Source organism: Bufo bufo, chromosome 7 (genome assembly GCF_905171765.1).
Source record: "Bufo bufo chromosome 7, aBufBuf1.1, whole genome shotgun sequence".
Lineage (NCBI taxonomy): Eukaryota > Metazoa > Chordata > Amphibia > Anura > Bufonidae > Bufo > Bufo bufo.
The window spans coordinates 163172698-163196614 of record NC_053395.1 but is presented as its reverse complement, the minus strand read 5'-3'; the positions used below and the strand labels follow the sequence as shown (position 1 = coordinate 163196614).

The following is a 23917-nucleotide window of genomic DNA, read 5'->3' as shown; positions in this document are numbered from 1 at the left end:
TTGTGCCAGAAAAAAAAAAAAAAAATTCTATGAACTCGCCATGCCCCTCATTGAATACCTTGGGGTGTCTTTCTAAAGCGTGAGAAGAAGTCTGTGATCCAAATGTCTAAAATGCCCTCATAAAAGGAATGTGGGCCCCTTTGCGCATCTAGGCTGCAAAAAAGTGTCACACATCTGGTATCGCCGTACTCAGGAGAAGTTGGGCAATGTGTTTTGGGGTGTCATTTTACATATACCCATGCTGGGTGAGAAATATCTTGGTCAAATGCCAACTTTGTATAAAAAAAATGGGAAAAGTTGTCGTCTTTTACCGAGATATTTCTCTCACCCAGCATGAGTATATGTAAAAAGACACCCCAAAACACATTGCCCAACTTCTCCTGAGTACAGCGATACCACATGTGACACTTTTTTGCAGCCTAGGTGGGCAAAGGGGCCCACATTCCAAAGAGCACCTTTTGGATTTCACCAGCCATTTTTTACACATTTTGATTTCAAACTACTGCTCACGCACTCGGGCCCCTAAAGTGCCAGGGCAGTATAACTACCCCACAAATTACCCCATTTTGGAAAGAAGACACCAAGGTATTTCGTGATGGGCATAGTGAGTTCATGGAAGTTTTTATTTTTTGTCACAAGTTAGTGGAATATGAGACTTTGTAAGAAAAAAAAAAAAAACATTTTCCGCTAACTTGTGACAAAAAATTAAAAGTTCTATGAACTCACTATGCCCATCAGCGAATACCTTGGGGTGTCTACTTTCCGAAATGGGGTCATTTGTGGGGCGTTTTTACTGTCTGGCCATTGTAGAACCTCAGGAAACATGACAGGTGCTCAGAAAGTCAGAGCTGCTTCAAAAAGCGGAAATTCACATTTTTGTACCAGTTTGTAAACGCTATAACTTTTACCCGAACATTTTTTTTTTATCAAAGACATGTAGAACAATAAATTTAGAGAAAAATTTATATATGGATGTTATTTTTTTGCAAAATTTTACAACTGAAAGTGAAAAATGCAAATTACAAATGTGATAGCACTCTGCAACCAGCACTCTGCCCTGCCTCTATGCTGGATGAGGCATTGGTGTACATTTTGGCCAAAGCGTAATAAGCCACTCACCACGTCAAGGTCGCCTCTATTGAGCGGTCCCCAACACTAGTTCCTACCTGTCTATGGGCCATGACAGCCACACAAAGTCCAGGGAATGCAGGTCAGCATGCACGCCAAGCACACTCTGCTTTTAACCCCGTCCGGTGCCATTACAGCTTTCATCGGATCCAGGGATGCAAGTACCAACATGCACGCTGAGCCCACCATATACTTCTCCTGGAGCCAAATGGCTACTGGTAGGTTCTATATAAGCAGATGCAGTTTTATACTGACTTTAAAACCAGCCTCCAGGGCAGATTGACTGGTCAGGTGTGCATGACTCCATGGAGATCGCCACGCCTCCAATATATACTACAAAGAAAAAATGTGGGTGATTGAGTCAGCACAACCTGTATGTAGGTGCACATCACTATGGCTAAATACATATACAAAACGCAAATTACAAATGTGATAGCACTCTGCAACCAGCACTCTGCCCAGGCAGGGCAGAGTGCTGGTTGCAGAGTGCCATCACATTTGTAATTTGCGTTTGTATATGTATTTCGCCATAGTGATGTGCACCTACATACAGGTTGTGCTGACTCAATCACCCACATTTTTTCCCTGAAAGTGAAAAATGTCTTTTTGGCAAAAAAATAAAATAAAATAAATAGTTACATTTCGATTAATAACAAAAAAAGTAAAAATGTCAGCAGCAATGAAATACCACCAAATGAAAGCTCTATTAGTGAGAAGAAAAGGAGGTAAAATTCATTTGGGTGGTAAGTTGCATGACCAAGCAATAAACGGTGAAAGTAGTGTAGTGCAGAAGTGTAAAAAGTGGTCTGGTCATTAAGGGTGTTTAAGCTAGGGGGGCTGAGGTAGTTAATTGATGCGCGCCGCCTCCTTTCATTCAATGCTTAAACTTTAAAAAGTTGTCCCACAATTGCGCTTCAATAACTTTTCCCATATTTTCGCTCGATCAAAATACACTGCTCAAAAAAATAAAGGGAACACTTAAACAACACAATGTAACTCCAAGTCAATCACACTTCTGTGAAATCAAACTGTCCACTTAGGAAGCAACACTGAGTGACAATTTCACATGCTGTTGTGCAAATGGGATAGACAACAGGTGGAAATTATAGGCAATTAGCAAGACACCCCCAATAAAGGAGTGGTTCTGCAGGTGGTGACCTGACCACTTCTCAGTTCCTATGCTTCCTGGCTGATGTTTTGGTCACTTTTGATTGCTGCCGGTGCTTTCACTCTAGTGGTAGCATGAGACGGAGTCTACAACCCACACAAGTGGCTCAGGTAGTGCAGCTTATCCAGGATGGCACATCAATGCGAGCTGTGGCAAGAAGGTTTGCTGTGTCTGTCAGCGTAGTGTCCAGAGCATGGAGGCGCTACCAGGAGACAGGCCAGTACATCAGGAGACGTGGAGGAGGCCGTAGGAGGGCAACAACCCAGCAGCAGGACCGCTACCTCCGCCTTTGTGCAAGGAGGAACAGGAGGAGCACTGCCAGAGCCCTGCAAAATGACCTCCAGCAGGCCACAAATGTGCATGTGTCTGCTCAAACAGACAGAAACAGACTCCATGAGGGTGATATGAGGGCCCAACGTCCACAGGTGAGGGTTGTGCTTACAGCCCAACACCGTGCAGGACGTTTGGCATTTGCCAGAAAACACCAAGATTGGCAAATTCGCCACTGGCACCCTGTGATCTTCACAGATGAAAGCAGGTTCACACTGAGCACATGTGACAGACGTGACAGAGTCTGGAGACGCCGTGGAGAACGTTCTGCTGCCTGCAACATCCTCCAGCATGACCGGTTTGGCATTAGGTCAGTAATGGTGTGGGGTGGCATTTCTTTGGAGGGCCGCACAGCCCTCCATGTGCTCGCCAGAGGTAGCCTGACTGCCATTAGGTACCGAGATGAGATCCTCAGACCCCTTGTGAGACCATATGCTGGTGCGGTTGGCCCTGGGTTCCTCCTAATGCAAGACAATGCTAGACCTCATGTGGCTGGAGTGTGTCAGCAGTTCCTGCAAGACGAAGGCATTGATGCTATGGACTGGCCCGCCTGTTCCCCAGACCTGAATCCAATTGAGCACATCTAGGACATCACGTCTCGCTCTATCCACCAACGTCTCGTTGCACCACAGACTGTCCAGGAGTTGGCAGATGCTTTAGTCCAGGTCTGGGAGGAGATCCCTCAGGAGACCGTCCGCCACCTCATCAGGAGCATTCAAAGGCGTTGTAGGGAGGTCATACAGGCACGTGGAGGCCACACACACTACTGAGCCTCATTTTGACTTGTTTTAAGGACATTACATCAAAGTTGGATCAGCCTGTATTTTGTTTTTCCACTTTAATTTTGAGGGTGACACCAAATCCAGACCTCCATGGGTTAAAAAATTTGATTTCCATTTTTTTTTTTTGTGTGATTTTGTTGTCAGCACATTCAACTATGTAAAGAACAAAGTATTTCAGAAGAATATTTAATTAATTAAGATCTAGGATGTGTTATTTTTGTGTTCCCTTTATTTTTTTGAGCAGTGTAAAATTTCATCCATTTATCTCCCTTAGATGTGGTCTCTCTCTATCCCTCCTCGGTGTGGAACCCTGATTCGCCGATAACCGTGATCAACATGGTAGGCTCAGAAAAGAACATCAAAAGTTGATAGAGAAGATATCCAAATGGATGGTGGACGTCACAGGGATGTGTGATCAGGCAGAAGTTATCTAGAGTCAAAGCGGCAGCAGGGACTCTCCTGGCTAACTTCTCCAAATCCAAAATAAGACAGTGACATTCCCTATAATTTTTTATTAATCATTCCAATAAACAGTATCTTAAGAGTACTGTATTGTTATTTATCGTCACTACCTCCCCGAGTCAGGAGTGGATAATTGCCGCGTGCCCCCTTCTTTCCTTCAATTCCTCAGTTTTAATAGCTTCTCCCACATTTCCGCTCGATCACAATTAAATTTCATGCATTCATCTCCCTTGGATGTGGTCTCTCTCACGCTCCCTCTCCGGGGTGGAACCCTGATTCGCCGCTAATCGTGATCAACATGGTAGGAGCAGAAAAGAACTTCGAAAGTTGATAGAACAGATATCCAATTGGACTGTGAACATCACGGGGACGTGCGACATGGTGGGGCAGTATGTTTGCACACGCCCACACGAACTGACTGATATTTCTGCCCCCTGCAACTTCTGGGTCTCTAAATTGGGCACATGGCCTGAGCTTGCCTTTTACGCCTTGGAGGGGGTTATCACAGGTTATATTTCCCAATGTTTTGGGGTGTACCCGAATTTTAAAAAGATGAATAAATAAAATAAAAAATAAAAAGCAGTGTAGGCTACCTCCTCCACATCTACCGCCTCCTCAACCTCCTACTCCATATATAGACCTCATCCTCCTAGATCAAGAAGATTAGTTTTAATTTTTACGTATGTTATTTGAAGTCATTTCCCTATCCACATTTGTTTGCAGAGCACTTGCCATGTTCTTAAGCACATTTTGATGCCATTTGCGTGACATTTTTAGAGCCATTTTAGTGCTCAAAAGTCCGGGTCCCCATTGACTTCAATGGAGTTCAGTGTCAAGTTCGGGTTCCGAACGCAAACTTTTTTGTGAAGTTCAGCCGAACCACAACATCCAGGTGTCCGCTCAACTCTAGTAGTGACAATACAGCCCTCCTAAGCGGCTTAGTTATTGGAATGAGTACACTTTCTGTAAATGAGGATCTAGTGGAGGGCAAGTCTGGTGCCAGCAGCCAATTTGCTCCCGGCCTTCACAACGTTCACCTAGTGTGCCATCATGGTGAGGATTGTGTTGACCAGACTCTTGGCTACTGAGACTGGACTTGTAGGTGAGGACCTGCTGCTGAGATGACCCTCTAAAACATTATATGCAAGTGCATGCTGTTCAGCTGACCCTAAAAATAAAAAAAAGTGTGAGAGGAAGAGACAAGATTCAACCATATACTCTTTGTGGTGTAAAAGGTGCATGGGAATACACTACAGTAGATTGAGTACATTATAAATGAAACGCTTATCTGTTAATGCCAGCAGCACTAAATACACCCTCAGACAAAACGCTGGCCGCAGGGCAGGCCAGCACCTCCAAGGCGTAGAGCGCAAGTTCGTGCCACGTGTCCAGCTTGGACACCCAGTAGTTGTAAGGCACTGAGGGATCACTTAGGACGCTGACAGTCTTCTATGTATTCCTTCACCATCTTCCAAAACTTTCCCCTCCTTGTACCACTAGGCCACGCTTCAGGGTGAGGTTTCTGGCAAGGTGTCATGAAAGTGTCCCATGCCTTGGAGGGTTTTGCCTTGCCTTTGTTGGAACTGTTGTGTGTTCCCCTTATCGCCTTTCCTCGGTTGCCTAAGGAAGTACGGACTCTGCCGTACTTCCTTAGGCAACCGAGGAAGTACGGACTGCCGGCCACGTTGTCAGATGGAAAATTTTGTAGCAATCTCAAGTACCTTCTGGTATTGCACCATTTTACTTGTTCAATCCACAACAGGAATGAGAAATGAGAAGTTCTTTGTTGCAGGGGTCGAAAAGGGTGAACACCCAGTAATCCGTGTTATCTAAAATGCGTACAACGCAAGGGTTGCTGGAAAGGCAGCCCAACATTAAGTCAGCCATGTATGCCAGAGTACCAACAGTCAAGACGTCAATGTCGACATCAGGATGACTCCATCTCCTAATCCTCCTTCTGCCCAACCACACTGAACAGATGGAATTAAAGTTCCATGGTTACTACACTCTATAGCAGAGGTAACTGTCTCCATCTCCTCCTCCTCATGGTCCAATTCGCGCTGAGAAGACGAACTGAGGGTGGGCTGGCTATCACCCTGTGTAATGTCCTCCCCCATTTCCTCGTCTGCCACATTCAGTCCTTAATTGTGAGCAGTGATCGTTTGAATAGACAGCAGTGTGATGGTTACACTGATAATCGCGTTACCGCCACTAACCATCTGTGTAGATTCAAAGTTTTTTTAAAACCTCAGGCCTGGCATCAATGCCCACTCCTCACTTGTGAATAATGGCAGTTGATTTGAAAGGCTACGACCATGTTGCAGCTGGTATTCCACTACTGCCCTCTGCTGCTCACCAAGCCTGACCAACATGTGGAACATAGAGTTCCAGCGCGTGCTCATGTCGCACAACAGTCTGAGCTGGAAGCCGCAAGTGCTCCTACAGAGTTGACAGACCGGCTGAAGCTGTGAACGACTTGCGGAAATGGGCACACACGCTGCGCGCCTTCACTAGTAGCTCTGGCAAATTGGATAGGTTTTGATAAACAGCTGAACAACTAAGTTTAAGACATGGGCTAGGCATGGGATGTGTGTCAGGTTGCTGAGTTCCACCAAGTTACGGCCAGTCAGACACAGCCATGCCTGGTTGTAGGTTGAGTGGAGAGAGCCACAGCTCTGCGGCGGTGTGCCATTTGTCCCCCAAGCAGATCAGCTTCAGCACGTCCTGTTGACGCTTACCCACAGCAGTGCTACACTGCTTCCAGCTAGCAACTGATGGCTGACTGCTGCTGGAAGAAGTGGAGGAGGAGGCAGTGGAGGAGTAGAAATGGGGGTTGGAGCCAGTAACAAAGCTGCTGGTGGAGACTCTGATGGACGTAGGGCCAGCAATCCTGGGCGTGGGTAGCACCTGGGCCATCCCAGGGTACGACTCACTCCTGGCCTCCACAACATTCACCCAGTGTGCGGTCAGGGAAATGTAGCATCCCTGGCATCCAGCACTTGTCCATTGTTAAGTGGACCTTCCCAGTAACTGTTGGTCAGGTCATGGGTGATGTTCTGGGACACATGCTGGTGTAAGGTGGGCATTGCACACTGAAAAATAGTGGCGGCTGGGGACTACATACCGAGGGATGGCCGCCAACATCAGGCTACGGAAGGCCTCAGTGTCCACAAGCCTAAATGGCAACATTTCAAGGGCCAGTAATTTAGAAAATTGGGTATATGCGCTTGCGTTCAAATGACTGTTATGGACATTTGGATGCTGCGTTGGGACAGGGAAGTGGATGTTTTTGATGATTCATGCAAAGGTCCAGGTGCAGGGCGAGTGGCATCCAGGCGTGCACCTTCGACAGGGGATTGGCCAGCAGTGTCTAACACAGGGGAAGAGGAGGCAGTGGTGTGACCTGCAGACCCAGTTTGTGGACCCAGGCGTTCGGCCCACTTGTTAGGGTACTTGGAAGCCATGTGGAAGATCATGCTGGTGGTGGTGAGGTTGCTAGTGTTCACACCCCTGCTCATTTTAGTACAGCACAGGTTGTAAACTACCACTCTTGTCTGCACTTCTCCCTTTTGCAACTTCACTGCCTCTTCCAGCCTGTTGCGGTGCTGCGGATCCCCCACCTCTGTACTGCTGTCCCTGCTAGGCTTTTCACCTTCCCATGTTGGGACCTCATCGTCAACCACCTTCTCTTCCACTTCCTGACTCTGCTTATCCTCCTGACTTGACCGAACCACAATCTAAGTGATTGACAACTGTCTCATAATTATCCACCTCGTGAACTGATTGACATTCACCACCGTCATCTTCTTGAGACTGTGAAGGCTCAACAGGTTGGGAATCAGGGCACAATCTCTCAGGTCCCTCTTCAAGCTTGCTGGGCGTGAGGGCCAAATGTAATAGTGGCGATGGATAGAGCTCCTCGGAATATCCGCGTGTGGGATCACTTGTTTGGAAAGCCTCTCCATGGTGGGAGGAGGGATGATCAGAGTGAGGATTCGGTTGACCAGACTCTTGGTTACAGAGACTGGATTTGGTGGAAGAGAGGGAAGTGCTTAACCGACTGGAAGCATTATCTTCAGCAATCCAACCAACTGTTCGCACTGGTCCAACTTGGACAGTGTTGTCCTGCGCCGCCCAGCTAAGTTGGACATGAAGCTCGGTACAGTTTTATAACTTTTTTTGGTGCACTAGCAGCAGGCACAGTTTCATTGCGCCCAGGGCCATGGACTCTGACCATCAGCATCACGCCCACTTCCCCGTCCCTTAGTGCTAGTCTTCTTCATATTAATGGTTTTGTCACTAGATGTGGCACAGATTTTATTACTGTACGCTAAAGACCGTTTTCGGATGCAGAACAGTATATGTCACAGACCACCACAGAATACGGACACTATTTTAGGCCCAGAGAAGGTATTGCTGCACTGATGTCATAAGTGACTGCAGACACCTATATAGCAAAAGAATCGCTATTTCGCAAAGTATAAAACAAATAAAATAAATAAGAGTACTACTTTGCACAATTAAATTGCTGCCACCACACACACAATAGTCCTTAAAAGGACTTTTGGGTCTTTGAAACGTTATTCACTGGAATATATTGCAATCACAATCTCCCTACACTATCTGTCCCTTCCTAAGCACAGCTCTCCCTGACTCACAATGAGCTGAACCCGCATCATCGGGTGCTATATATGTGGCAGCCGCAGCACTATGAAGTACATTTTGCACTGTGGCATTAGAAGAATCTTGATATCTTTGATTTTTAGTCTAAACAGACTGTATTACTCTTTAATTCCTCTAGCGCCGTTCTATGGAAACAGTAGGTTTAAAGAGCCCACCAAATAACTTCTTTATTAACTTCAACTTTTCTTCATATATAACACTGCCGCCTCCGCAGCAGATAGTCCATGTACAAAACATGTGTTGAAAAGATATCACAAAATGGCAGTATGATTAAGATGGTGGTTCAACTTTTCAATCTTGTCATTCAACATAAAATGGTGGATATATTTCTTTCTTAAACCCTTAAGGACTCAGCCCTATTTCACCTTAAGGATTTTTTGCAAATCTGACCAGTGTCACTAAGTGCTGATAACTTTAAAACACTGACTTATCCAGGCCATTCTGAGATAGTTTTTTCGTCACATATTGTACTTCATGACACTGGCAAAATGAAGTCAATAAAATTCATTTTTATTTATAAAATGCCAAATTTACCCAAAATTAGTAAAAAATTGCAAATTTCCAAGTTTCAATTTCTCTACTTCTATAATACATAGTAATACCTCCAAAAAATGTATTACTTCACATTCCCTATATGTCTACTTCATGTTTGGATCATTTTGGGAATGATATTGTATTTTTTTGGGATGTTACAAGGCTTAGAAGCAAATCTTGAAATTTCTGAAATTTTCAAAAACCCAATTTTTAGGGACCAGTTCAGGTCAGAAGTCACTTTGTGAGGCTTACATAATAGAAACCACCCAAAACTGACCACATTCTATAAACTACACCCCTCAAGGTATTCAAAACAGATTTTACAAACTTTGTTAACCCTTTAGGTGTTCCACAAGAATTAATGGAAAATAGAGATACAATTTCAAAATTTCACTTTTTTGGCAGATTTTCCATTTTAATAATTTTTTTCCAGTTACAAGCAAGGGTTAACAGCCAAACAAAACTCAATATTTATGGCCCCGATTCTGTAGTTTACAGAAACACCCAATATGTGGTTGTAAACCTCTGTACGGGCACACGGCAGGGCGCAGAAGGAAAGGAATGCCATACGGTTTTTGGTAGGCAGGTTTTGCTGGACTGGTTTTTTGACACCATGTCCCATTTGAAACCCCCCTGATGCAACCCTAGGAGTAGAAACTCCAAAAAAGAGGCCCCATTTTAGAAACTATGGGATAGGGTGGCAGTATTGTTGGTACTAGTTTAGGGTACATATGATTTTTGGTTGCTCTATATTACACTTTTTGTGAGGCAAGATAACAAGAAATAGCTGTTTTGGCACAGTTTTAATTTTTTGTCCTTTACAACATTCATCTGACAGGTTAGATCATGTAATATTTTTATAGACCAGGTTGTCACGGATGCGGCGATACCTATTATGTATACTTTTTTATTTATGTAAGTTTTACACAATGATTTCATTTTTGAAGCACAAAAAAATAAAAATCATGTTTGTGTTTCCATAGTCTGAGAGCCATAATTTTTTCAGTTTTTGGGCAATTACATTGGGTAAGGTATGTTTTTTTGTGGGATGAGATGATTGTTTTATTGCCACTATTTTGGGGTGCGTGTGACTGATAGCTTGCTATTACACTTTTTGTGATGTAAGGTGACCGAAAATTATTTAGCAAAGTTTTTATTTAATTTTTTTTACGGTGTTCATCTGAGGGGCTAGGTCATGTGATATTTTTATAGAGCCAGTCGATACGGACGTGGCTGTACCTAATATGTATACTTTTTTTTATTTATATAAGTTTTACACAATATAATTTTTGAAACCAAAAATAATGATGTTTCAGTGTCTCCATATTCTGAGCCATAGATTTTTTATTTTTTGGGCGATTGTCTCAGGTAGCGGGCTCATTTTTTGCGGGATGAGGTGACGTTAGATTGGTACTATTTTGGTGGGCAAACGCCTTTTTGATCGCTTGCTGTTGTACTTTTTGTGATGTAATGTGACAAAAAAATTGTTTATTTAGCATATTTTTTATTTTTTATTTTTTACGGTGTTCATCTGAGTGGTTAGGTCATATGGTTATAGAGTCAGTCGATACGGACGCGGAGATACCCAATATGTATACTTTTTTCCCCCCTATTTTTAACCAATTTTTTTTAACTTTATTTGGGGAAAATGAAGTTTTTGTTCATTTTTACTTGAAACTTTAATTTTTTTTTGGGGGGGGGGGGGGGAAACTCTTTTCAACTTTTTCTTCACTTTATTTTTTGTCCCACTTTTGGACTTCTGTATTGAAATGCATTGGCTGTATTACTCATACAGCTTCCGGGGGGCTGGATCTCACAGGCTCAGCATGGAAGGCAGCGCGATGTCGAAGGAAGGCATCACGCTGCCTTCCGGTGAAATCGGGTCCCCCCTACAGCCGCATGGGGACCCGATGGCACTGCCGACCACAGCCGCCGCACTAGGTAAAAAGCCGCAAACCGCAGGTCTGAATTGATACATGACCTCCCCCCCCCCCGGCGTTGTGACAGGATGCCCACTGAATGATTTCAGCGGGCATCCTGTTACGATTAACCCCCGCTGCAATCGCAGTTTAAACCCATGACGTACCGGTACATCATGCGTCTCTAAGGGGTTAAATATCTTTACTCTCACTTTAAGTTATTTAAGCACTTTATGATCTCTCCGAGAGGTATATCTGAGGTCTAACTAATAGTTCACTTGCAGTATGCAGTAACTTTTTGCAGAATGGTTGAGTATGATCTAGTATGGTTGAGCGGACACCTGGTTGTTCAGGGTTCGACTGAACTTCGGAAAAAAAAAGTTAAAGTTCGGGACCCGAACTTGACCCCGAACTTTTGAGCACTAAGTGGGCTGCAAATAGCATCAAAATGTGGTTAAGAGCATGGTCCATATGGAGTAGGAGGTTGAGGAGGTGGTGGAGGAGGAGGTAGCCTACACTTTTTTGGTTTTAAATTTTTTTAAATAAGGGTACACCCCAAAACATTGGGAAATATAACCTGTGATAACCCCCTCCAGTCATGCTAAACACACATTCAGATAATACACTGGCTGCAGGGCAGGCCAGCGCCTCCAAGGGGTAAAGGGCAAGCTCAAGCCATTTGCCCAATTTGGAGACCCAGAAGTTGCAGGGGCTGACCCCTGTCAGTCCGTTCGTGTAGGTGTGTGCACACTTACTGCCCCATCATGTCGCACGTCCCAGTGATGTTCACAATCCAATTTGATATCTGCTCTAACAACTTTCGATGTTCTTTTATGCACCTACCATGGTGATCATGGGTGGCAGGCAATCAGGGTTCCAGGCCAGAGAGGGAGCATGAGAAAGACCACATCCAAGGGAGGATTCATTTTTTCAGATTTGAAATTAGAGTTGAAATATGGGAGAAATTATTAAAGCATAAAAGGGTGACAACTTTTCAAAGTTTAAAGCATTGAATGTAAGGATGTGGTGCACATTAATTACTGAATAATTTATAAAAATTTTATTCCCTGTCACCTATGTATAGGTGTTTATTCACGTCTAAAAATTGTATAATGTCAACCCAAGAATGTAACAGCAATTTTTTTTAAATTTATTAAGCTGTCAACTAGGTAGAGGAGGGGTATATTACACCCAAAAATTGGTGAATTTCATCCAAAAATTTTAATGACAAAGTAGTGAAATGATATAAAATAAAACCCGTACAAAATAAAATGGATTTATGGAGGTGGAGTTACATATGGAGTAGGAGTTTGAGGAGGCGGTGGACGCAGCGGAGTAGGTGGAAGCGGCGGTGGAGGAGGACGAGATAACCAAAAACCTGTGTTGGCTTTAATAAAATTTTGTAAAATTAAAAAAAAAGGTACACTCCAAAAGTGTGTGAAATATCCAAATTACAAACAATGAGCAATTGAGCTGCAGTATAACAATGGCTGCTTAGTGCCGGTATACGCTCCAGTGATGGAATTAAGGATGGTACGTTGTCCTTGTAACGTGGATCCAGGATCGTGGCCACCCAGTAATCAGCACAAGTTAGAATGGGCAACTCGGCGGTCGTTGCAGAGACACTGCAGCATGTAATCGCTCATGTGTGCCAGGCTGCCCAGAGACAATGAAAAGCTGTCCTCTGTGGGAGGTGTATCATCTGTGTCCTCTGTATCCTCCCATCCACGCACCAGTGATGGCCATGAGCTGGTCTGGGTGCCACCCTGCTGTGAACATGGTTCCTCCTCCTGCATCTCCTCCTCATTCTCCACCTCCTCATCCTCCAGAACAGTGCCCTGGCTGGACAATTGTGTACCTTGGGTTTGTGGGTGCAGGAACCCACCCTCGGAACCACTTGGGAATGACAGGCCTGAAATCCTACGAAATGATCCCTCTTCCTCCTCCTGTGCCACATCCTCTTCTATCATCGCCAGGAGCACTTTTTCAAGGAGGCATAAACGTGGGATAGTAACGCCGAGAACGGCATTATCGGCACTGGCCATGTTGGTAGAGTACTCGAAACAGCGCAACAAGGAACACAGGTCTCGCATGGAGGCCCAGTCATTGGTGGTGAAGTGGTGCTATTCCGCCAGCGACTCACCCGTGCATGCTGCAGCTGAAACTCCACTATCGCCTGCTGCTGCTCACACAGTCTGGCCAGCATGTGCAAGGTGGAGTTCCACCTTGTGGGCACGTCGCATATGAGGCGGTGAGCGGAAAGGCCGAAGTTACGCTGCAGCGCTGACAGGCGAGCAGCAGCAGGGTGAGAACGCCGAAAGCGCGCACAGACGGTCCGCACTTTATGCAGCAGCTCTGACATGTCGGGGTAATTTTTAAGGAATCTCTGCAAAATCAGCACATGCGCCAGGCAAGGGATGTGCGTCAAACCGGCTAGTCCCAGAGCTTCTACGAGATTTCGCGCATTATCGCACACCACCAGGCCGGGCTTGAGGCTGACTGGCACAAACCACTCATCGGTCTGTTGTTCAAGGCCCATACCACAGCTCCTGCGCGGTATGGGGTTTGTCCCCCAAACAGATACGTTTTAAAACTGCCTGCTGTTGTTTACCCCTGGCTGTGCTGAAGGTGTTACGCTGACCGGATGAGGAGCTGGTAGAGGATGAGGAAGCAGAGTAGGAGGAGAAAGCAACAGGAGGCAAACTGAAGCGCCCTGCAATCCTTGGTGGTGGAAGGACATGCGCCAAACTGTTATCCGCCTCAGGCCCAGCCGCCACTGCATTTAACCAGTGTGCCTTTATGGAGATCTAATGTCCCAGACCGTGCTTACTGGTCCACGTATCCGTAGTCAGGTGCACCTTGCCACAGATGGCGTTGCGCAGTGCACACCTGATTTTGTCCCCTACTTGGTTGTGAAGGGAAGGGATGGCTCGCCTTGAAAGGTAGTGGCGGCTGGGCACGACGTACTGTGGAACAGCCACAAGGCCTTTTAAACTATCCGTCTCCACCAGACGGAATGACAGCATTTCAAAGGCAAGCAATTTAGAAATGCTGGCATTCAGGGCCAGGGATCGCGACTGGGTAGGGGGGTACTTCCTCTTCCTCTCCAGCGTTTGGGATATGGAGAGCTGAACGCTTCCGTGGGACATTGTGGAGATGCTTGGTGACCCAGGTGTTGGTGTTACTGGCAGATCCTCTGTTTGCGGGGAGCCAGGTGGCACTGTCACTCCAGAGGTGGATGAAGAGGCCGCGACTGCAGCAGAAGAGGAAGCAGGAGGAGCCAGAGACCTTTCTTGGTTTTTGGAGGTGTCTATTCCACTGCAGCTCATGCTTTGCACTTAAATGCCTGGTCATGCAGGTTCTGCTGAGGTTGAGAACGTTTATGCCTCGCTTCAGGCTCTGATTGCACAGCGTGCAAACCACTTGTGTCTTGTCATCAGCACATTGTCTGAAGAACTGCCACGCCAGGGAACTCCTTGGAGCTGGCTTTGGTGTGCTCGGTCCCTTGCTGCGGTGGGCAGTAGGAGGCGTACTGTCTATAAGACAGCTGCTCCGGTTTTGCACCCTGCTCCCTCTTCTGCTGTGCTGGTGGCTCTGTGTGACCACGGCAGTTGGCACCTGTGTTTCGTCATCATCCGAGACGTGCTGCGATGGTCCTCCCATGTACTCATCTTGAAAGATAAGTGGTTGGGCATCGGTGCACTCAATCTCTTCCACTTCTGGGGCAGGGCTAGGTGGATGGCCCTGGGAAACCCTGCTAACAGTCATCAAAAAGCAGAAGAGACTGCTGCATGACTTGGGGCTCAGACTGCTTGGTTGATTTGCAAGGGGGTGAGGTGAAAGACTGATGGACATCGGCTGCAGGTTACAACTGTGGTCTTTCAGCAGGAGACTGGGTGGGAGACAATGTGAAGGAACTGGATCCACTGTCTGCAACCCAATCTATCGCCTGTACTTGTTCAGGCCTCACCATTCGTAGAGCAGCATTAGGCCTGACCAAATACCGCTGCAGGTTTTGTCGCCTACTCGCACCTGAGGAAGGGGTTTTACTTGTGCGTGTAGCTGGCACAAATAGACCACGTCCTCCCTGCAAAAGTAGCTCCACCACGACCTGGGCCACGTCCCTTATTTGACGCTCTCCTCATTTTTCAAATTTAGGATTTTGCCCTAAATGGTTGTTTAATTAATAGTAGAATAGAACAACAGTATGTAAAGGGAGTATCTCACAGGGCCTGAACCAGTGAAGGCCTTAAGTATATCTATCTTTGCCCAAAATGGCTGTATTTCAAATGGCTGTATTTCCAATCCCTGATTCAAACCCCTGTATGTAGAGGCTGTATCTCACACGGTCTGAACCACTGTATGCCCGAATTCAATATTGGTGCACCAAATGGCGGTATTTAAAATGTCTGAATGTAACCCAAATGTATTAAGGGTGTATCTCACAATGACGGCTGCATCAAATGTTGCCAACTACATTTTTTTATGCCCAAACGAGTGTTTGTTTAACAACTGAATTTGACAGCAGTGTATAAGCCTGTAATTTCACACGTGCTGATGCTGCAAGGCCTGAAAATAGTGTTTGTCAAAAAAGTGTGTTTTTCAAACCCCAGAAAATGATGGGTGTATTTCTAGCTTAAATTGCACACTGACTAATACAGATGTTGTAGTTTGCAAAAAAAAAAAAGTGATTTGCAATGTCCCAAAAGCTCAGATGCAGTGCTGGTGAGCATGCATAAAATGGCCGCCGCCACCCACCTAACTAACAGAATTATAAAAGTTATTTTTTTTGGTCAATGGCCTCAGGGCAGGGTAAAACCATCGTGCCTTGCACCCACACAACTTTCTAGGTATATCGCCGAGTTAGATTCTCTCCCTGAAATCACAAGTCCAGCAGCATCCTTTCCCTACACTAGTAACAGCAGAGTGATGTGCAGCGCTACGCGACTCAAGCTTATATAGAGTCTGGGTCACATGCTGCTCTGGCCAATCACAGCCATGCCATTAGTAGGCATGGCTGTGATGGCCTCTTGGGGCAAGTAGTATGAAGCTTGTTGATTGGCTGCTGTGCAGCCTTTCAAAAAGAGTTAAGAAAGCGCCGAACCCGAACTTTAACGGAAAGGTTCGGCGTCCAAAAATCCTAAAGTTCGGTACAAACCCGAACTTTACAGTTTGGGTTCGCTCAACCCTAGTTGTGTGCAATTTGGATTGTCAATATGGAATCTGAATGCTTGCAATTTGTAGCTTCAATTTGTATTTGCAATTATATGGTTGCAAGTGTAGTTTGGTGGAACTGTAAGCAATCATAACATAACTGGTTCAGTATACAGTTCTAATCCCAATACTAACTAACAATATGAACATTATACAACTGTTTTAAATACCTATATAGGCCTCTTGTTCCCATAAAACTCAGCTCTCAGTGGAGTGAATGTCTCTTCAGCTCCTGTCTGGTGAATAATAATTCTAGCAGCAGGAGAGGTGTGTGAGGCTGGTTGTGATTGTGAAAACTCTTGCTGTGCGAGAAGCTGGCTGTGATTAGTCTAGACTTTTGCCCAGCAACAACAGATTAACCCTATACTTTGTTTCTACTGTGTCACTGAGCTTACATTACAAAATTAATTTTAAAGGCTTATATTTTTCTGCTTCTGTGAACAAAGTATAACAGTTATGTGACATCCATAACATGATGTCACAGTAAATAACTCTGCTTTTGTCTTTAACACAAACATAGGAACTGTATTAAGGTTATTGGCAGGTCTAGCTGTATACACATAAGCTATACTGGCAACCTAGGACAGGTCCTAGCTGGCCAGCTACAATATAGCACTAGATGACGCGTTCTGGCCAGCCAATCACTGTAAGGCCAGCAGCCAACAAGTCTATTGGCATTACAGTAATGGCAGTACGTACTTGCACGTTTATTCGCTGATTAACAGCTGGGAAACATGCGGGAAGGAGACTCAAGCATGGCTCTCGAGCACATGTGGTACTCGGCCGAGTACCGCCATGTGCCCAGCATAGAGATGCTAGAGTCGAACAGGTATTCAGCCGAGCATGCTTGCTCAACACTAATGGAAACCCATTCCTGGCAGAAAAATCTAACTCTTCCTCCCACCGGGATGGGGTCATTGTTTACCAGGATAATTTGAGTTGTTTGGGTTGAAAGGGAACCCTCTTCCTCTGCCTCCTTTCGGTTAGCTCTATCTACCAGACTTTCCCTTCCCTCTACTCGATGAGTACTGGGACTGTCTGTTTGTTCTGCGAAAGAGCAGACTTTCTTAGGCTTCTCCTCCAGAAATCCTTAGTCAGCCACTCTTTCCAAAATGGTATCCAATACTGGTCCAAAAACATAACTGGAAAATGGCATTGCACACAACTTATTTTTAGAGGCTGTGTCGCCTGTCCAGGTCTTCAGCCACAAGACCCTTCTGGCCGTATTTGATAGTGTACCACTTCGCGGGGCAAAACTGGCAGATTCAGAAAATAAAGTGTCACCCATGAAGGCTGTGGCCATCTTGGTCCTCCGGATTAAATTGAAGGCAGCTTCTGAATTCCAGGAATGGGAAATTTTATTTTCTGCATCTTCCCACTCCTCCAGTATCATGTCACTCAGATTGGAATTGACCGGAAACAGCTTCCTTTTCTTCTCCCTTAAAGGGATCCTGTCATCAGATTTTACACCTATAACCTAAACATATGCTCATGTCTGGACTAAGAAGAATGCTAAGCTGGCATTAAACTTCACTGTGGCTCTATTTGTCCAAAAAACAGGTTTTTATAACCTGCCAATCACTTACGGTGCCCAAGGGGAGGTCCGTTAGTACAGGGTGCCCAGCCGCACCCCTCGCCGTCCGGTGAATTAGGTATTGTTGCAGGTGAATTTTAAAATCCACAGGGACTCTCTGGCCACAATAGTGATGGAAAAGTTGTTTCAAGGGGACTAACACCTGGACTGTGGCATGCCGGAGGGGGATCCATGGCAAAACTCCCATGGAAAATTACGTAGTTGACGCAGAGTCGGGTTTTAATCCATAAAGGGCATAAATCACCTAACATTCCTAAATTGATTGGAATAACGTGCTTTAAAACATCAGGTATGATGTTGTATCGATCAGGCAGTGTAAGGGTTACGCCCGCTTCACAGTGACAGACCAAACTCCCCATTTAACGCACCGCAAACAGTCCATTTGCACAACCGCAAACTCCCCATTTGCACAAGGTTGGATACCAAGCTAGCCATGTCCTGTTCCTTGTCCTCACTGACGTCATTGAAGGTCTCTTCCTCCACCCAGCCACGTACAACACCAAGGGTCACCAAAAGGTGACAAGCCCCTGGGACACCTGCTGTGGTTGGTCTTCCACCTCCTCAAAGCCACCTTCCTCCTCTGACTCTTCTTCAGACTCCTCTCTCTGCGTTATTATAAGGTGTGTTAAGTAGTACTATTCTTATCAGTTTAATCCCTGTTACGTTCCCTATCAGGGGACGTGTATATGGAATAGATTTAGGAACCGGGAGATGGAAAAAGATGCTTGGTCGGTCCTCCTACGTCCAATTTGGGGCACTGTGCGTGCAAATCTACTGTGCCACCAGATAGGAATAGTACAACTCAACACACCACTCCTATAAAGCAACGACCTTATCTGGGGTGTGCCAACATTGCCATTGCCAACACACTCAGAGGTGGTCGCTTGATTGTGATACGCAAACCCCTGCACCGCAACAAGGTAACGATCACGAAGGGGAATTGACACAAGTGCCTTTTTTTTGTTTGGTTTTTGAAGCCACAGTGCAGCACCAGAGGCCAGAAAAATTAGGCATGTGCACATGCCTGAAAAATTAGGTATTGTTGCAGCCAGAAAAATTGATGTTTCCCAGGCAGAAAGTGCCCTAAAACATTGCGGCTTGAACCCTAGTTGGTGGCGGATAAGTCACGCAAGTCACCCGGCATTCAGAGATAAAATACAGCAGCGTGTGGACAATTTTTAGCCCAAGGCAGCTCATCTCATCAGGCCTTTTCTAGTCTAATTTATCGCCCACTGTCAGTCCCTTCGGGATCCATCCCTCATTCATCTTAATAAAGGTGAGGTAATCTAGACTTTTTTGACCTAGGCGACTTCTCTTCTCAGTGACAATACCTCCTGCTGCACTGACGGTCCTTTCTGACAGGACACTTGAAGCGGGGCAGCCAGAAGTTCTATCCCAAATTGGGATAGCTCAGGCCACAGGTCAAGCCTGCACACCCAGTAGTCAAGGGGTTCATTGCTCCTCAGAGTGTCGATATCTGCAGTTAAGGAGAGGTAGTCTGCTACCTGTCGGTCGAGTCGTTCTCTGAGGGTGGACCCCAAAGGGCTGTGGCGATGCGTAGGACTTAAAAAACTCTGCATGTCCTCCAACACCACATGTGTAAAGCGTCCTGTCCTTGCCGGCGTGGTCGTGGGAGGAGGATTACTTTCACCTCTTCCCCTGTTAGATTCACGTTGTGCTGTGACTTCACCCTTATATGCTGTGTAAAGCATACTTAATTTATTTTGGAACTGCTGCATCCTTTCCGGCTTGCTGTAATTCGGTAACATTTCAGGCACTCTGCTTATACCGGGGGTCTAGTAGCGTGGCTACCCAGTACAGGTCGTTCTCCTTCAGCCTTTTTATACAAGGGTACCTCAACAGGCACGACAGAATGAAAAGACCCCATTTGCACAAGGTTGGATGCCGAGCTACTCATGTCCCGTTCCTTGTCCTCAGTGATCTCACTGAAGGCATGTTCTTCCCCCCCAGCCACGTACAACACCATGGGTACCAGATAGGTGACAAGCACCCTGGGATGCCTGTTGTGGTTGGTCTTCCTCCTCCAAGCCACATTCCTCCTCTGACTCCTCTTCCTCACACTCCTCTTCCAGCGTTGCCACAGGTCCAGCAAGCGATGCTGATGAGGCTGTTTCTGGTGGTGATGGTGACCACAACTCTTCCTCTTCACGCTCATCTATGGCCTGATCCAGCACTCTTCGCAGGGCACGCTCCAGGAAGAAAACAAATGGGATGATGTCGCTGATGGTGCCTTCGGTGTGACTGACTAGGTTTGTTATCTCCTCAAAAGGACGCATGAGCCTACAGGCATTGCGCATGAGCGTCCAGTAACGTGGCAAAAAATTCCCAGCTTCGCAGAGGCTGTCCTAGCACCCCGGTCATACAAATTCTCGTTGACTGCTTTTTCTTGTTGGAGCCGGCGGTCGAACATTAAGAGTGTTTAATTCCAACGTGTCGGGCTGTCGCAAATCAAGCGCCTCACTGGCATGTTGTTTCGCCGCTGAATATCTGAAAAGTGCGCCATGGCTGTGTAGGAACTCCTGAAATGGCCACACACCTTCCTGGCCTGCTTGAGGACGTCCTGTAAGCCTGGGTACTTATGCACAAAGCGTTGTACGATCAGATTACACACATGTGTCAACTTGCCCAAATTCAATGCCGCCAACAAATTGCTTCCATTGTCACACACCACTTTGCCAATCTCCAATTGGTGCGGAGTCAGCCACTGATCCACCTGTGCGTTCAGGGCAGACAGGAGTGCTGGTCCTGTGTGACTCTCTGCTTTCAGGCAAGTCAACCCCAAGATGGCGTGACACTGTCGTATCTGGGATGTGGAATAGCACCTGGGGAGCAGGGGGGTGCCGTTGATGTGGAGCAAGATGCAGCAGCAGAAGAGGACTCAGCCAAGGAGGTTATGGAAGAGGATGGAGTAGGAGTAGAGGAGGTGGCAGCAGGCCTGCCTGCAAGACGTGGCGGTGTCACCAACTCCTCTGCAGAGCCACGCATTCCATGCTTGTCAGCCGTCAGCAGGTTTACCCAATGCGCAGTGTAGGTGATATACCTGCCCTGACCGTGCTTTGCAGACCAGGTATCAGATGGACCCTTGCCCCAACACTGTGCCAGACATGCCATTACTTCCTTTTGCACAATCGAGTACAGGTTGGGGATTGCCTTTTGTGCAAAAAAAAATTTGGCCAGGTACCTTCCACTACGGTGTCCCAATAGCTACAAATTTTTTGAACGCCTCAGACTCCACCAGCTTGTATGGTAAAAGCTGGCGGGCTAAGAGTTCAGACAAGCCAGCTGTCAGACGCCGGGCAAGGGGGTGACTGTGACTTTGGCTTCTTACGCTCAAACATGTCCTTGACAGACACCTGACTGTGGGCAGATGAGCAGGAACTGCTCAAGGCAAGAGATGGAGTGGCGGATGGGTGAGAGGGGGCAAGGAGAACAGCAGTGGTTGACGTGGCTGAAGATGCTGGACCAGGAGGAGGATGGCAGCTTTGAGTTTGTATGCTGCATGTACTCATGTGTTGATCCCATAGGAGTTTGTGATTTGAGATCATGTGCCTTCGCAAAGCAGTTGTACCTAGGTGGGTGTTGGACTTCACACAACTCCGTTTTTTTGGCACAGGTTGCAAATGGCACTGCTGTTAGAGGCAGACACAAAAAATGCCACACTGCTGAGCTCTGCAATGATGGCATTCTGGTGGTGGCAACAGCATGCGTTGCTTGGCGTGCTGTCTGGCTGACCCCGGGTGCCGATGCATGCTGTCTGACTGTGCCACTAGCTCCTTGCGACGACCTCCCCCGCTTCCAACTCGTCTCCTCCTCCTCCTCTGTCTCCCCATCAGAACTTTCCACCTGTTCTCTTCGAGTGGGCACCCAAGGACAGAGTCATCATCAACCGCTTCACTTGTATCTGACAACTCAGCAAAGGAAGCAGCAGCAGGTACAACATCATCATCATCATCACACCGTATGTCCACGTGTGTAATCCTGCCTGACAGACATATCCCTGTTATCTACATCCTCTGGCAATAATGGTTGCGCATCACTCATTTCTTCCAACTGATGTGTAAATAACTCCTCTGACAGATCAAGTGAAGCAGCTGTGGTGCTAATGTTGGTGGTGGCGGCAGGCGGGCGAGTGGTAACTTGAGGTGCCCGAAGCTGAGCTGGAGGAGGATGGTGCGTCAAGGTTCCGAGCGGAAGCTGTAGAAGATTGGGTGTCCTGTGTTAGCCAGTAAACTATGTCCTCAGAACTTTTCGAGTTCAGGGTACGTGGCTTCTGAACACTGGGCATTATTCTAGGGCCAAAGGGAATCACAGCACCACGACCACGACAGCCCCTGCGGGGTGGCCTGCCTCTGCCTGTCATTTTTTTTATATTCGTTAAGTTGTACTATGCGTGCAAGCTACTGTGACACTAGATACCAGTTACGCTGTTGACACTATGCACTTGCAGCTGGGCCTTAAACACACAAACACATGTGTGCAACTGACTGCCATTTATTCAGTCAAAATTGTTGTTTTTCTTTAAATGGAATCGAATGTGACCCCAGATATGAGTTGCGCTGGTGACACTGTGCACTTGCAGGGCATGAAACACACGTGCGTTGACAGCAACTGACTGCTATTATATTACAGTCAAAAAAGTTTAGTTTTTTTAATACAAGCTACTGTGACACCAGATATGAGTGGTGGCACTGGGCAAGTGGGCACAGTATAAGCTGTGAGCCTGACACACGCTGGCAGGCAACTGCAATTAGATTACACAGGAAAAAAAAAAGCAGACTGATGTTCTAGCCATAAAAAGGGCATTTTGGGGTGCTGTCCTTACAGCAGAGATCAGATGAGTCTTTCAGGACTGTAGTGGACACTGAATACACTAGCCTAGCTATCGATTTCCCTATTAAATCAGCAGCAGCTACACTGTCCCTCCTCTCACTAAGAATGCAGCTTCCGAATGAATCTAAAATGGATGCTGTCCAGGAGGTGGGAGGGAGGGTCTGCTGCTGATTGGCTGGAATGTGTCTGCTGACTGAGGTACAGGGTCATTAGGAACCCAGCTCTAAGTTGAATTCGCAATGCGATTAATATAACCTGTATTAATCGCATTGAGATTACAATTTAGATCTGAGTTCCTAATGGTTGTATTGCTAGAATTGACGAATATAACAATATTCTCAATCTTCGTTATATTCTAGCAATACAACAACCATTAGGAATCCAGCTCTTAGTTGAATTTGCGATGCGATTAATATAACCTGTATTAATCTCATTGCGATTACAACTTAGTCAAATTTGTGACACTGCAGCTTCCGAATGAATCTAAAATGGATGCTGTCCAGGAGGTGGGAGGGTCTGGGAGGGAGGGTTTGATGCCGATTGGCTGGAATGCATCTGCTGACTGAGGTACAGTGTCAAAGTTTACACAATGATGACGAATAGGGGGCAGACCGAACATCGCATATGTTCGCACGCCGCGGCGAACAAGCGATGTTCGCCGGGAACTATTCACCGGCAAATAGTTCGGGACCTCTCTACTTGCTGGTTCCCTTTATGTGGTCTTAACTTAAGGGTCTGCCCCCTGCTCTCCTCCTTTCCTCCTGTGAACTATTCCCTCGGGGAGAGTCGACCCCTCATGCAAGGCCCGATCCAGGCCTCCAGCATGGAACGCTGGGCGCTGCCATCTCGGATTATGATGCAGCGGCGTTCCTTCCTGTACACACCGCGTTTCTGGAACGAACGTCCCCGCTATGCACCCGCACGAGCAAGATGTGCATTGCCGAGCCCAAAGCCCCCGGAGGGGAAGTAGCTTCAACTCCCATCTACCGCGGCCAAGTTTCTTCACCCTAAAGAGGGCCCCTCTTGAAACTCCCTGTAGGGACAGGAAGAACACTGGATAGGGGGGTGGGTCCTTTAAAACTCTTGCTTCCTGTCCCTACAGAGGCCTATTAGGACAACCTCCCATGTGCTGTCATGGTGGACTTCCTGGATTTTTTTTTATATTAGGGTTTAAAATTGATTCTACCTGAATTAAATATGCACAAATTGCCCTGTTAGTTGGAATGTAACACTAAGATCTCCTTGGTAGGGA

At 46.4% G+C, this 23917-nt stretch overlaps 1 protein-coding gene across 1 annotated transcript in view; it reads right to left on the bottom strand.

The window, feature by feature from the left end:
* The window catches only part of LOC121008804 (putative methyltransferase DDB_G0268948), a 36935-nt gene that overhangs the window by 7401 nt on the left and 5617 nt on the right, over nt 1-23917 (bottom strand). The window lies entirely within an intron of this gene.